We start from the raw sequence: 11,440 nt of genomic DNA on the forward strand, positions 1-11,440 counted from the left end.
GTTTCCTCAGCTTTACCCAGACAACAAATGTTATTAAACCTAAATATGAACTGCTATTTCACAAATGAGAGTTTTTAAATTAAAGCACTTATAGTAAGTTCATCAATTTATTGAGTATGAAAACATAGCCTATTCTTTTTAGGTGCAGTTTGATCTAAAATGAGCTTATTGTTCATTGTCTTACAATGGGCACTAAAATGAACAGAAGAGAATCATTATCATATTTCAACAAAAGCTAAGGCTTTCATAAAGAGATGAAAACAGTGCAGTCTATCACTTCCCTGCGGCTGTTTATAGGCTTGCTCTTTGATGTTGTTCATTAGTTATTCAAGGATCTATTGATTAACCAAAATAATAGGCCTTGCAGTCATCTGGTTAATCAGTCTTTCACTTGTATGTGTATTGTAGCAAGCACCAATTTAATTTAATGTTAACACCCCCCCCACACACACACACACACACATGCAAAGACACACACACACATGCACCCTGTTAACTCAACCAGGTGGCTTAGCGCTCCACACAAGTGTGAAAAATTCATCAAAGTGTGTAAATTTGGACACTGAGGACTTCAGCATGTGTGGATTCTAGAAAACATCATCTACAAAAATAACTCTGTCTCTCTTTCTGACATTTCGTGTTGCATTTAATTAAAGGCGGAAGCACACAATGATTAGGGCTCACTCCTCACGAGGGTTCCCCCCCAAACAGTAGTTTTCAAACCCTGAGGCCGGCCTTCCTGTTTATTGCCTCCCCGTAATGCAAACATAAGGGTCCCCTGCCAGTAAACACATGTCGATGGGAGAAACAGCTTGCACAGCTGGGAAGCCAACCCAGGTTAGTGTGAGTGAGCACATGGGTAAGTGAGCGTGTCTGAATGAGTGTGTCTGTGTGCATGTCTGCAGGAATAGATGCTTGTTTATACATACGTCAGAGTGCGATTTTTCTTTGTTGTGTCAGCGCTTGAATGTGAGAGATAGCAAGTAATGAAAAGAAATTGTGCTATTTGTTTTTGTGTGTGTTTCTAGGCCACAGTGTGTGCGTGTGAAACCATCAATGAGTGACTGAAGGCGGGGGCTCGGGTGAGCCGTAAAACAGTAGGGTGCCTCCACCAGTTGTGCTGTGATAATAAAATCAACATCCATTGTGCAAAGGCTGTCACTGGGCATGAGGCTGTGATTGAAATGTATGCTGTCCTATGGCTCACACAGATGGACAGATAGATGGGGGCAAAACAGATGATACATGCACTTGCATTGGTTTGAGCCAATAGTCTTAATTATGCTGGCCTCCATGGCATCAAATGGAGGGCGCCCATACTCCCCAAGCTTTTGAGTGTGTGAATAATTTATAAATAAAAAGGGGTTTTTCAGCTGTGGGTTTATTAATAATAAATATGGTTTGATATTTACTAAACTGTTCAGAGGGAGAAAGGGGTGACAGTTAAGACGTCGTTTGCATGGTAATTGTAAGGAGGTAATAAATAAGGCATGAAGTGCAGATATATGGAAATGTGATTCAAAGGGAAATGAGAATAATTTAACAAAATATTATCCCAGTCCCTATTTGACCCAGGGTCAATTAAAAAAAGAGATGTCAGTCGTGGTGAACGGCATGCTGGGCCTTAAAATTACAATCGCTTGCTTCCTCTTTTGTCTGTCTGAAAAGCAGATCTAAAGTGTTCAAGTGGAGGAAAATGTATTCATACTGACACAAACCGTGTGTTTAGTTTGTATGAATATTAAACTGAATAAAATCAACCTCATTATCTACCACAGGAAAAGAAGACACTTCTCCCTCAAAAGAAAACTCTGCAAAATATGAGCTAGTGCTTGAGGAATGTGAGTTTTGTTTTGTTTCAAAACCTTCTAATGCTGTGGGAAAACCCCACATAGTTTTCAATGAAAATACAAATTGTACATACATTATAAAACATTCCACATAAGCATATGAAATAATCATGTTTTATTGTTAAAACACACTTCTCACGTCCTCCTAATTGAATCTATCATAATTAATAAGCTTAGTCTTGGGGTTTGAAATATAGCCTGCTAGACTGATGAATATTAACATGCTGCTCTATATACTGTGGCCCATGTTGCAGTGTTTGGGGTTCTAAGGTTTATGCTGCTATCCATATGAGAAACATTACACCAGCTTTTACTGTAATTGTGATATTGAATGTTGGGCTGATCTGTGTCAACCATAACTCTAAATGTTGCTACAAGCTCATAACTCATAAGGACGTATACCTTTGTTGGGCAGTGGTATTCATCTGTGCAGCTCGAGAGCAATTCAAAACCTGTCTTCTCTCTCCCAGTCCAATAACATGACGTCACTCCAACACACTGGTTTGAAATTTGCCAATTAAGCATTTTCTTTATGTGTGATTGACGAGCAGGAGGAGGGCCATTAAAGCTCAACATGGATCTGGGGCTCACTCTGCAGTCTATAGGACTATTTCCAGCCTCATATCAAATCCATGTCCTCTGCCCTAATATCAGAATATGACTCTGGCCACCCATGGATTTTGTTTTTGTCTGTAATGAAAGTCTCTCTGGGGATCTGGTTGAGGGATTCTTTTCCTCATGGGTCAAGGAGAGGTTGAGGCTTCTGGTTCAAGCTGCGATTAGAAAAGGGTGTGGATTACAGGAATGTGGCTGTTGACCTCAGTTTCCACGGATTTATAGAAACGGTCTGCAGTCTGGCATTACAGTAGTCATGATTACGGGGGCTCTAAAGTATAGGCTCACATGGTGATAAAATGATCTCGACAAAAAGTAATATAAAGGTACCATACTTTGTAGCTCTGACGCATCATTTTTTGGATGCTGGTAATCAAGTTTACTTGACTTTATCAAGTCCTGATAAAGTAGTTTTCCTCCTTCCTCTCCTTCTTTTTGGAAGTCAGCACTTCAACCTTGTGGTGCGTTTCCAGATCAGAGTGATCAGAACGTCCCCAAAATTTAAGATCAGATTGACTGGGTCCTCGGCCAGTCTAGCCATGTCTTCACTGATAAGTACAGCAGTAAGCTGTCTAAAATATTCATGCACTGATTCAGAGTTGTTGTCCCTTGATGGGCCTCACCATGTGCAACATCTGTTCCTGATGTCATGTGTGTTCCTGTGTGCCAGAAATGCCCTGATGGCGTCCGTGGCATCTCTGCTGTACTAAGCCATGTGCAGATACACACCAGTCCACTCAGCTACAATAAATATCAGAGACAACAATAGCAGTCCAGTCGCCTGGACAGAACTATTGAACACTTCCGCTAATCCATACTCATAGATTAGCCACTGCAGCCTCACGCTGAGATCAGCAATTTCACTGATGAATGCGTCGGTTGATTTTGGCTCCATCATGATTATTTGGTGAATATCACGACAAATAACTCTTTACATAGATTAGCTCACTGTTTTGTGTTATGATACAAAATGTGCCAAGACATTAGCCAGTGCAGTAATGTAGTTAACTCAATAACAATTTGAGGAATATAGTTGCAACATTGTACTTTTATTGACACAGCAGTCAGAAAAAAAGCAAGTCAAAAGTTAAGGAGCCACATTGTTTTGACCCGCGCACAGTTGACACTGACCTCTCTTGTCTATGACATGAAAGAGAAACAATGAGACGGACAGAGACAGAGTCAGCAACAGTCAAGGTGAATCCTGTCCTGAACGCAGTGTCCATACCAGGCTACAACTACAGTCACAGCTTCCTTCACCACTGGGCTTGCCTCACTGTCTGCTGACAATCACATGAATAGGCCACGACTGGCTGCTTGTTTTGTGCCATGATCCTTTGCTGCTCATGCTGTTGAAAAAAATAAATAACCCAGCTCTGCACTGCTATAAATAATGGATGACTCGTCCACTGTCACTTTTCATAGCATGTCAAGCCATGGCCTGGCCATTATTAGGGTCTGTCCTCTTCCCCTTTCTGCCTCTGACTCCAGTTTTGTTATTGTTCTGGTCGACTTGCCTGCACACCTCTTCAGTGGGTTTGCTGTCAGTATTTCTCTGGGTTAGTCCAGTTGATGGTTGTCACAGGGAAGAAAGAGATGCTTTGGGGGTTCAAAACAAGATGGATGATACAGCAGCTCTTTGCTAGAATAGCAACAGCAGGAAATCTGCCTTGACCTGAAACAGGTAGATAAGTACTTTCAGCTAAGACGTCATCTGTCCGCTTGCACATTGGATAACCTGTGCTAAAGTGCTGGCAGTGCAGTGGTTAGGGATTGACCTCATCATCTTGACGCAGACTTTCTGTCGCCCTCAGACCCAATGAAAAACTAACAGCGTTGCTTTAAAGTTGAAAACAGGTCTGCACCCTGGGCGCAAAAGAAGAGACTCCTTACTTATACAGACACACAATATGCCCCGATCCACCCATTCAGCAGGAGAAATCATGGATTATTTACATATGCAGCTGTGTCTAAGAAAAATGAATGAGGAACATCTGGCTGCAGAGGGAATATGAGAGAGAGATCCGACTGGCCTCTGTAACACAAGCACAAGGGTGTGTTGAGGAATCACAGGAGGATGTTGTTTTAGGGGGAGACACAAAGAAAGTAAAAACTGTTTTTCCCTCTTATCGGTTTCCACTCTCTGTTTGTTCAAAATGTGCCTTGCTGCCACCAGGCCAGGCCTGAGGCAAATGTTGTCCACCAGCAGCTCTCGGCTCCCACAGACTGAGCCAGTCTCTCCAGCTGCAGAGTAATAGCATCAAATCAAGGCCTGCAGCAAACAAACCCTGACAGATACTCTCATTTGGGATTCACTTTGGGACAGCTGTGGTGCCATCCAAAAGGGGGGACGGAGAGGGGGAAGCCAGCAGTCAGTAATGTATGCAGAGTGTCTGCACGTCCTGGATGACAGCAACACGAGCGCTTGTCACAGGAGACATCAGTTCTACTTAGTCACAGCGCTGCGGGGCAATCCATATGACTGCAGTGCTGTGCGAACTCTATTAATAGTTATCTACCTTTCAGGAGTTATTATGCTGAGTAGGGGATGACAGAGGAATAAAATGGATGAAGTCCCAAATGAGGGAAGGAAAACAGGGTCTGTGGAGCATCTTTTCACTTCAGTTCACTTCTTGGCCCATTACAACTTAAGAATCCTCCTCCAATGTTCTCTCTCACCCTATTCCTGTTAGCCTGTGTAGCTGGGCAGTCTGGTGCCAGACCCACAGTTTATGTGAGAGGCATAATAAGGATTAGTTATGGGGCAGGAAGGGGGGAGAGGGGGTGTTCAGGAAAAGATCAGCAGATCAGCAGAAGTGGGGTGCAGAGGAGGGACTGAGAAGCAAATAAGATAGATGGTGAAGAGAGGGGAAAGGAAGACTTAAAAAAAAATCAAGGTCCTGAGTTGGCCACAGTTAATTTTTCATCATACTCCTAAATTAAAAATGTGACCGGTCATCACTTATTTGTCAGATTGTCTTAGCTCAAAAGGTGGATGTCACATTGGGTTTGCAAAAGGTCAGGGGAGCCAAGTGGAGGGAGGAAGGGAGTGGATCAAAGACTGCTGATCCAACCAAATGCCCTGCAAAACTACCTAGTTTAAGGGGCATTTATTGCAAATGGAGTTCCTGGACTGTTACGCTAAGTGGAGATGACATGATTTAAAATGTAACATCTGGAATGGCTTTGGCATACTTACTCAACATACCTTCAAGGTCTTACATGAATATGGCAAATATATAAACAAAATATACCACAGCGCATTTACATCCCCTACTTAAGTCTAAAAAGCCTGTAAGTTAATACCCATATGCTCTAAATCAATACCACATTCCTTTCAGTGTAAGCATAAATATGTATCTTACTTTTCCTGCGATTATCCACTTACTTTTGCAGTAATCATCTCATCTTGCTTCTCCATACGCATGAATATTTAGACAAACTCTAATGTAAAGTGAATCCATTAGAATTCTGCCGATTATTTGACTGACTGTTGCTGTCCATCATCCCTAGACTTTCTGCCTTCTTGTTATTTTGGTGCTCTTTGGAAAGGAAAAGCAGCATGTCTGAAGGAAAAACCATACAAATAAACAGCTCGAATAATCAACCTCCCCTGGCGATGCTTAGTGTGCCTCATTTCCAAGATTTCCAAGATTAGAAAGAAAGAAAAAGAAAAAATGACAGACTGGTTTTGCTCCTACCTCTTCAAAATTGCAAATGTGTAGATCTATGGATGAGTGCTTAGCCCACAGCTGCCAGCCAAAGGAGAGAGAGACACAAAGGTCCCTTGTGTTCAGGGCTAAAGACTGGCCAAGAAAGGGAGCTAAAGATCTACTAGTGTACATCAGCTGTCTTAAGGGTCAATAGATTCTTTCCATCACACTAAATGAGCCTACAGCCCTTGCTGTTCTGCCATAGATAGGTCGGCATTGGTAAATCAATGTTATGAAAGAAAACACTATGTCAAAACAATTGAATTGCGTGTTCTTCTATTTGAAAATGTTACAACTTAAACTATTTAACAACACATACCAGCTCATATTCAGTTGTTTCCTTTTTGAACAGGAAACAACAGCACTAAAAAAATACAGGGTGAGGAGACAAACAGATCCCCACCATTGAAAGCATTGGGCTTTGCTTTGTTTTTCACATCTGGAGAGCTGGCTGCTTTAGCCTCATTCCCCTCATCTCTTCTTGATAGGGTCAGGATAAGCATCTGTTGCTGGGGACATCTTGGAAGATAGGGTAGCCTAACAGATTGTGTTTGAGGATGAGGGAAAAGGTTGTTTTGATTCAAAAAGGAGGTGTGATTTCCTACACAGGCTTCCTGTTAGTCTCCTGACCTCGCCTCATGGAGGAGATAACAAATTATGATTTTCAGTGGAGATTGTGTTGGAAGATTGTAGTTAGGATTGAAAAACTCTAAAATACTGGTTTGTTTTTGTCTGACAAAAAAAGGCGAATACAGGCCCATATTTTTTGAAACTCTGAAATAATCCTATTGGCATTTAATGTGTCTCTGATCATTCAAGAAATGTAAAACTGAACTAGCTTCCCTTCTTTATCTGTTCATGTGCATCTTCTAATCTTGTTGTAGGCTATTTAAATTTGGGGGGGGGGGGGGAAATCTCAAAAATGTGATAATATTGGTATTATTTCATCTGCTTCTGCATATCCAGCTCATGAGGACTGCTGGAATTGTACAAATGAAGAACTCATTTTCCGGCGAGACCAGCTTTAAAGCAGTTAGTCTGCGCATTGTTTGGGTTACATTGCTCTCTTATCAGCTCTATTATTAGCTGGCCACTCGCTCTCTGCAGTTGCCTTCCTTCCAGTATTTCCTGATTGCATTTTTCATCCCTGTCTCAACTGCGTCCCCAGTTCTTGTGTGCTGTGTACTTTCCCTGGCAGTTCCTGTAAAAGGCCACGTCCTCACCATGATTAGAACTTTTTTTAGAAAATAGGATCTGAGAGGAAGTTCATCATGCCCTTGCCACACCAAAGCAGCATGCCCCGATTGTCCGTCGAGACTCGCCCCAATTACCTCTGTGACTTAATTATATTTTACACCGGAGGTTGTAAACTAAGTTTGTGCCCCGTGTCTGTCAAAAGTAAAGCCAACAGCACGTGGTTTATATGAGTCGTCGGTCAGTGTTCCCAAACCATTATACCTGTTTAAAAAATAAAAGAGGTAGGTTGAACTGAGACATTATGTAAATATTAGTGTTATTATTTCATGGCTTGGCACAGACTTTCATCCCAAGTGACTCACAAATTCTGGAACCCATTTGCAAAGCTGAGCTTTGCACCAGAGAAGCACAGGTAAAGTACATTGCTCAAGGGTACAACCGTTCCACATAATACGTGTTGTATTAAAACAGGTTGTGCTCAAATTAAGTGGACCCATGAATAGAAATGAAAAAGGGCCCCTTTTGAGAGGAAAATAGATTAGTTTTGCTGATAGATGATCACTTGAAAGCTCTGTGATGTGAATAAGTAAATTCTGACCAGTTGCAGTAAAGCTGATTTATCAGTTAAGATGCTGTCCTGAGGGCCAATGCAGGGGTGGGGTGGGGTATATGGCAATTTATCCATGATTATATCAAAGCCTTCTACAGTGGCTTATTGCTATAGATATGCTTGTTCACTGTTTACGTTGTACAACCTAATTTAGTTGGCAGAGGAATTCTTAAAGAGAAAGCTTGACATTCATTAGACTCTTAACATCATATTAGTCAAGTTAGTAACATAAAATGTCATAGGCACATGCAGCACTTCTCCCTGTGTAAGTCTGGTGCAGTGCTGACCTTTTAATAAGAGTATAGTTAACGGAGATCCCTGTGGTACTATTCATTATTGTTGTAACACTAGCTCAAGTACCTTAGTGGAAACTAGAAATTGTGGTTCCCCTCAACCAAAACCTGCTCATTATTGTCCATGTGAACAGCTTGTCTAATTCATTAAGTGTTTCCCGCACTATGTGCTCAAGAGACACAGAGAAAGCAAAGAAAGAGGGAACTATAGGAGGGAGGGAGGGAGAATGATGGTAGGTTGTGGTTTGGCCGGATGCGTGCTTGAAGTGAAATATGATTGATTAGTGCATTCTTGGGCTGACATGCCTTCACTGCAGCTGAAATCTGTTAACTCAATGTGCATGGACTGGGCTGAATGAAGAGTCAAACCTTTTGTGACTGCCACATGGCAAATATTATGGTTGGCTGGCCAGGCCACTGCTCAAGTAGGGTAGAATGGTATAAACAAACAGTCTACTAAGGGACTCGAGCTGCGTGTGACACTGTATGTCCATGTTTGGCAGAGTATGTGTACGCATGTGTGCATGTGTTTGAATTATGGATGTATGCATGAAATGATGGGCTGCATTTTCCTTGGTTGACATGAATCATAATACAACATGACAGATGCTGAGTGTTCCTTAACATCTGTTTGCCTGTTTTAAACAAACATGGCATTGTGTAAATCTGACCAGAGACAGACAGAGCTACACCCTGTGGATTACTGAAGGAATTGAACCAGGGGAGTGTAATAGTACATAGGCTATCACATTCAGAGTTAATGTCACCAGCTTCAGTCATCTTTGTTGGATCACTATAACAAATAGGTTCTTTTCTACTCTCTTCATTAATCCTAGATGGGTTAATGTGGATTTAACACAACTCCAGCAAAGGTCAGATTAAATCAATTCTTGGTAAAGCCAGAGCTTGGTCCTAGTGAGGCTGGGAAAATACAATAAGACAGGGCGTGATGAGCGGTGTGTGAGCCTATCTGTCAGCAACCATTAGCGGTCACATCAAAGCTTCAATGAAATCAGAGCCTTGCTGAGAGCTGTCATTATCGGGCTGTTTGAGAGTCTACGGGGCCAGGTTCCGGAGCTCCCTCGATCCGACAGTGCTCTATGGGGACCAGAGCCTCTACAGCAGGAACCACTGATCAGTATTCATTCAACTGGACCAAGTTCACACTGGTTTCCACCATTAATTGGTGAACAATAAGGTGAGGAACGGAGGCATTTTGAATTCATGATGGTATCAAAGAGGTTATTTAAATCACTGCTCCACAGGTGTCTTTATCTCTATAATGAAACTGGCATTAGCACGATTCCTTTCCACAGCAGGTCATTGTAATGATTTCTCATGCAAAAAGAGAAGTAAAATATACCTTTCCCATGAAGGTGCTAGTTAAACTACTAAAGTGGATGATTTCAGGTGAACTACCACTATTCACATCCAAAAAAACCTGTTTGAAAGGGCTTGAAACGTTAATTCATAAATACACGCTTGCATAATTCACCACAGGAGTCAGGTGTCACACAGCTTCACATGCTGATTTCAGAGAACTCCTGTCCACCGCCACACACACACACACACACACACACACACACACATGAATTTCAGGGATACCCAGCCCAGTCTGTCTAAACATCTGTGTCTGCAGCTTTATGGGTGGCCTGTGCAGTGAGGACAATCACTGTAATCTTGACCATAGTAGGGGAAATAGTAGCTCACCAGGACTTGTGTGGCTGTTGGAGGAGTCCATCCTTGACAGGCTTGCACTTGAAAAGTCCCTGTGCTGTGAGCGACTGTCCTCTCTCTCCTGTCTACCCCTTATCTTCTCCCCTCAGCCCCTGCCACACACACACACACAGACACACACACACACACATTTCATTTCTTCACCCATCACACAATAGTATGCTGCAACAACTGTCTCCCTCGGCCACCTCTGTTCCCTGCCCACTCAGGGAAGATGACATGTGTTTGATGGCCAAAATCACTGCACTGCCTACCTTCTCCGTCTCCTCAGCAGTAGGCACACCACGGCCTGAGGCCCGTGATGGTGGGGAAGTTGAGTGAGTGGCATGTTTGTACTGCTCAGCGCCTTCAGAAGAGATTTAATGTAGCTGATATGTTGTTTTGTTTGTTGCATTGTGTGTCGCTCCTAATTAGTTCCATGAACAGTTAGGATGTGCCCCCTCAAAGCAACTACAGCTAATCAGGAAAGCTGAGGAGCCAGAGATGAAGAGCAGAATGATGCTGACCTCAAAATGTCAGCTGGTGTTGCATTTCTTATTGTTTACTCTCACTATTCCACGCACTGGTGTGCATGACCATGCTAAAGGCTCTTTGCATATTTGAACTATGCTTTTCGTCCTTAGTTATTTCTTATAGAATTAGTTTTGACTGGGAAGAAATTAAAAAGGCTAGAAAAGCCTTGTGGCTTTTTTTTGTTGAAAAGATGGAAGCTCATTATGGGGAAACAGCCTGAACCTTGGCTGCCCACACCATTCATTTGGGGAGCCATGAGGCTCATTATCCTTTTGGAGAGACTACAGGTCAGGGCACCACAACCTGCCCCCTGCAATCGCCACAGCAACAAGACCTGCAGAATTCAGAGGTGACGTTAGACAGCACATTACAGTCTTTTGCTGTTATCTCATTTGGTAGTCAGGTGGCAAGCCAGGAGGAGATGAGAAGGATGAGATGAGAGCAGGCGACAGCCGCCAGTCACTGTGAACTTGGGTGATTGATGGTGGTGATTCAGTCTGTTTAGGGATGTCTGCATCACTGGTTCTGTTGTTCTTAAAGTTATGTCCCTGTAGGTCTTGGTGTAATGTCCCCCAGCAACAGCTTTAATTCACTGAAACTTCAGCTCAAAAGGAAAGATTTGAATTGATCACTGTCAGTATGTCCTGCTTTTCCAATGTAATCAAATAGGAAATATAGTAATACATACATTATATATATTTCAGGCCATATTTTATTTATTTGTAAGAGCACATAGAGGAGCCTGCCATTATTATTTGTTTGGTTGACAGAGAACATTTTTCCTCTTGATTGTACCCTGGATGTGTTATTTACTTCAAATCCTGTAGAACAACAACAAAATGAAAGTGAAATCAATGTGAAAGAAATAAAAGCCAGAACAGCTCTTCTCTCCTCGTATGTTAACTGGTATGC

The sequence above is a fragment of the Scatophagus argus genome, chromosome 9, assembly GCF_020382885.2.
Source record: "Scatophagus argus isolate fScaArg1 chromosome 9, fScaArg1.pri, whole genome shotgun sequence".
Lineage (NCBI taxonomy): Eukaryota > Metazoa > Chordata > Actinopteri > Scatophagidae > Scatophagus > Scatophagus argus.